We start from the raw sequence: 5,105 nt of genomic DNA, 5'->3' as shown, positions 1-5,105 counted from the left end.
AGACTCTCTGCAAACATACATTTAAAGACCTCACAGCAACAAGCAATCCTACAGACTCTCTGCAATCATACATTTAAAGACCTCACAGCAACAAGCAATCCTACAGACTCTCTGCAATCATACATTTAAAGACCTCACAGCAACAAGCAATCCTACAGACTCTCTGCAAACATACATTTAAAGACCTCACAGCAACAAGCAATCCTACAGACTCTCTGCAATCATACATTTAAAGACCTCACAGCAACAAGCAATCCTACAGACTCTCTGCAATCATACATTTAAAGACCTCACAGCAACAAGCAATCCTACAGACTCTCTGCAATCATACATTTAAAGACCTCACAGCAACAAGCAATCCTACAGACTCTCTGCAAACATACATTTAAAGACCTCACAGCAACAAGCAATCCTACAGACTCTCTGCAATCATACATTTAAAGACCTCACAGCAACAAGCAATCCTACAGACTCTCTGCAATCATACATTTAAAGACCTCACAGCAACAAGCAATCCTACAGACTCTCTGCAATCATACATTTAAAGATCCATTTCTGTAAACAAACATTTGAAGACCTCACAGCAACAAGCAATAATTTATTTTTTATTTTGAGTAATTTAGTGTTTTTTTTTATTGTAATTTAGTTAATTGTATTTATTTAATGTAATTTATTTAATCGTACTGTAAGGTTAATTGTTAGTGTAATCTGTGTTTATTTTAGCTAGGTAGTTAGTAAATAGTTAATAACTATTGACTAACTAGTCTACCTAGTTAAAATAAATACAAACTTAGCTGTGAAATAAAAATAAAACCTAAGATAGATACGATGTAACTCTTAGTTATATTGTAGCAAGCTTAGGGTTTATTTTATAGGTAAGTATTTAGTTTTAAATAGGAATTAGTTAGGTAATGATAGTAATTTTTATTTAGATTTATTTTAATTATATTAAAGTTAGTGGGTGTTAGGGTTAGACTTAGGGTTAGGTTTAGGGGTTAATAACTTTAGTATAGTGGCGGCGATTTTGGTGGCAGCAGATTAGGGGTTAATAACAGTAATGTAGGTTGCGGCGATGTTAGAGACATCAGATTAGGGGTTAATTATATTTAACTAGTGTTTATGATGCGGGAGTGTGGCGGTTTAGGGGTTAATATGTTTATCATAGTGGCGGCGATTAGGGGTTAATATTTTTATTTTAGTGTTTGTGATGCGGGAGGTTAATATGTAGTTTATGGGTGTTAGTGTACTTTTTAGCACTTTAGTTATGAATTTTATGTTGCAGCTTTGTAGCGTAAAACCCATAACTACTGACTTTCAGTTTACGGTATGGATCTTAGGCTGTACTGCTCACTTTTTGGCCTTCCAGGCAAACTCGTAATACCAGTGCTATGGGAGTCCCATTGAAAAAGGACGTCTTGAAAGCTGCGGTAGTTACGTTGCGGCCAAGAAAAGTGTGTGGTGCAGCTAAGCTAAACCTGCAAGACTCGTAATACCAGCGGTAGTGAAAAAGAGCCATAACGCTGCTTTTTCACCCATACCACAAAACTCGTAATCTAGCCGTTACTTAAAAGCTCCCAGTTTAGCACTGTTGAAAAGGTTAGCTGGAACACCCACTGAAAAGCAGACAGCCCCCTCTCCCTTCCTCTGCATATGAAAATACTCTTAACACAAACAGGAGCAAGCTGGATACATCAATATTCTCCTAAAACTTTGGGGTTTGGTAAGAAATCTGAAAATCAGTGCAATGTTATTTAAAAATAAGCAAAACTATAGATAGAGCATGCAATTTATCAACTTTCTAATTTACTCCAATTATTTTTCTTCGTTCTCTTGGTATCTTTATTTGAAAAAGCAGGAATCCAAGCATAGGAGCCGGCCCATTTTAGGTTCAGCACTCTGGTTAAAGCTTGCTTATTGTTGACTACATTTAGCCGACTCATAAGCTTACATTCCTGCTTTTTCAAAAAAGATGCAAATGGAACAAAGAAAAATTGAAAATAGGAGTAAATTAGAAAGTTGCTTAAAATGGCATCCTCTATCTGAATCATGAAAGAAAGAAAAATTAGGGTTCAGTATCCCTTTAAATGTAATATTGGCAGACTGTCTGACAGTACCTAAGTGGGGGGGGGGGGAGAGGGAAGAAAGCTGTTTGGGAGGGATCAGGCGGTGGGAAGTGTCAGGTGGGAGGTTAATCTCTACACTAAAGCTAAAATGAACCTTACAGGATGATTGCACAAGCAGTATGTAAATAATTTCAGTGGGAAACCCAGAGTTTGTGAGAAAGTTAACAATTTGTTTATTTTATTTGATCGCATTTGGCAGAGAAATAGTGGCATGAAATACACCAAAATAGGACTAGATCAATACCTTGGATTGTCTACTTAATAAAAAATAAAAATAAATAAATAAATATATATATATAGTTTTGACAGGTATATTAAAAGAAAAACAAGGCTCTATTGTTACAGAAGACCACACATACCTGTTCGCACTAATACAGAAAGTTTACATACTTTAACCCTTTCCCTACTGGGACTCAGAGAAAACTTGCCCAAAATACCTGAGAGTTTTTAGCAATACATGACAACAGAATACCCTAAAACCCCAGTGTTTTATGTTCTATCCACGGTGCATAAGTCATTGCCCTCTTTCCCTGGCAGGTCTATAATTTAATAAATGGAGTCAATGGGGCATATTTATCAAGCTCCATATGGAGCTTGATACCCCGTGTTTCTGCGAGTCTTCAGGCTCACTAGAAACTGAAGGAATTAGAAGTCTGAAGACCGCTGCTCCATAACCTGTCCATCTGCGATCGGGCTGATTGACACCCCCTGCTAATGGCCGGTTGGCCGCAAATCTGCAGGGGGCGGTATTGCATCAGCAGTTCGCCAGAACTGCTGGTGCAATGATAAATGCCGAGAGCATATGCTGTCGGCATTTATCAATGTGCAGCAGACATGATCTGGGTCATGTCCACTTGCACGATGATAAATATACCCCAATAAATCAACCAGTAGCCAGATATGTAGATAGCCTAATTCAAAGTAGTGTTAAAAAAAATACCCTCATTCTTTAAAGATTCATTTGAATTAATGAAACTATTACAAGAAATAGGAAGTTGTGATGGAGATACTTGCTTTGTGACAAGTGATGTTACAAACGTATATACTTGTATTCCTCATAAAGAGGGTCTTAATGTGGTTAGGAATTTGTTGGTGAATGAGTATGAAGGGCCACCAATAGAGTATGCGATACTCTTATTACATTTTGTATTAAACAAAAATGTCTTCAAATTTGAAAAGAAAATATTCTTGCAACCCCTTGGCACAGCTAGGGGGTCAAATTTGGCCGCTAGTTATCCCAATGCGTTTATGCATGATTATGAACCAGTTTTAAACACACCCTCTCTTTAAAATGTATGGTCGTTTTTACAGCTGCTTCATTGATAATGTTTTTTTCTATGGACAGGGAGTGAGGAAAGCCTTAAACAGCTTTTGTTGTGATCTAAATAATTTGCAGGGACCCATTATATTAGTGGGTAAGTGGAACAAAAAAAGAAATCAAATTCTTAGATTTGGAACTCTATAAAAATGATGGATGTATAGAATCTAGACTATAAAAAAACCTACAGGCAGGAACACTTTAGTGCAGTATGGAAGTTTTCACCCAAAACATTTAATAAATTCAATGCTAAAAGCACAAATGTTAAGAGCACACAGAACAAAATCAGTGGTGACAGAGACAGAAGGGACAATAAAAGAGATGAGAGCAAAGTTTCACGCAAGGGGTTACCCTAAAAAGGTCTTAGAAAAAAACATAGTTAAATAAAAGAAATACAGATTAGGGCAACCAAAAGTTTTCAAAACAGGATGTTTTTCACTACAGATTATACAAGTAGACACGTGGAAGTTAAGAAAAGCAGTTTTAGATAACTGGAAAATATTACAGGTGGAGAGGAGGTTACAATCTTGCACACAGGAACCCCAATATTCTCCTATAGAAAAGGGAGAAGTTTGAAGGATTACTTGGTACAAGCAGACCCATATGATAAATATGTGGATAAAAAAGCACATTTCCTAAAAAAAAAAACAGCTTTATATAAATGTCATGGTTGTGTCACCTGTAATAGTTTAATTTTCCCTCATTAAAGAGTGTGTGTGTGTGTGTGTGTGTGGGGGGGGGGGGGGGTAACCACAAAAAAATTGCTCTTACAAAAAGAAACATTTTGGATGGTGGATGTAGACACACAACACCCTAAGGGGTTGAATACTTATCTTTCATTTATTAGTTTCCTATAAAGTGATATATATGGGAAGAAGTTTGGTTAGCTGTGGGAAACACAATATTTCATTTATGTTATTTTTTCAATTAAGTTTATATGTTTTTGATTTACCTGGTTGTATCATATGTTTTTGGTAAAATTGCATAGCAAGAATACTTAGTATGGAAAGCAAACACACATGAAGGTGCCAATAGATGGCAGTGATGTGAAATACTTGCTAACAATCAGAACTATGATGCTCCAGGGTTAACAGCTATTTGCAATTTGAAGGGTATTAAATTGCAACACACAAATATCTTTGTACATCCAAATCTTTGTGTTCTGCACTTTGAAATTAATAAATACTTCAGGTGTTTCAGCAAAACTTCCCTATGTGAAGAACATAGGAATGTGAAATAGTTACAGTACAAACAAAGTTAAACATTTTATTAAATATGAATATTGCATAAATATTCCTTTACATTTTTTCCTATTTTTTGTACATTTTATATATATATATATATATATATATATATATGCAACAATAGGCATAACGTCCAAAACTAGATGTGTAAAATAGTTACGGATCGGCGATACCAACGTCAGGCCAAACAAAACACTGAAATACTAATACTGAGTAATCTTTAACAATCCTCCAGCTGCCACCTTTTCACAGTTATTGATGCAAACACAAACAAATGAATCCAGTCTAGAACAAAAATATAAAGAGGGGCATCCCCAAATGGTGTAGTACTTTCAATAGATGTGATAGGTGATGATGAAAAAATATACCCACAAGATATAAAGCACTGATATGTGCTATACGAGCGGTCTGGACCTTATC

Source organism: Bombina bombina, chromosome 5, assembly GCF_027579735.1.
Source record: "Bombina bombina isolate aBomBom1 chromosome 5, aBomBom1.pri, whole genome shotgun sequence".
NCBI classification, from domain to species: domain Eukaryota; kingdom Metazoa; phylum Chordata; class Amphibia; order Anura; family Bombinatoridae; genus Bombina; species Bombina bombina.
The sequence above is the reverse complement of the archived record's forward strand: the minus strand, read 5'-3'. Positions refer to the sequence as shown.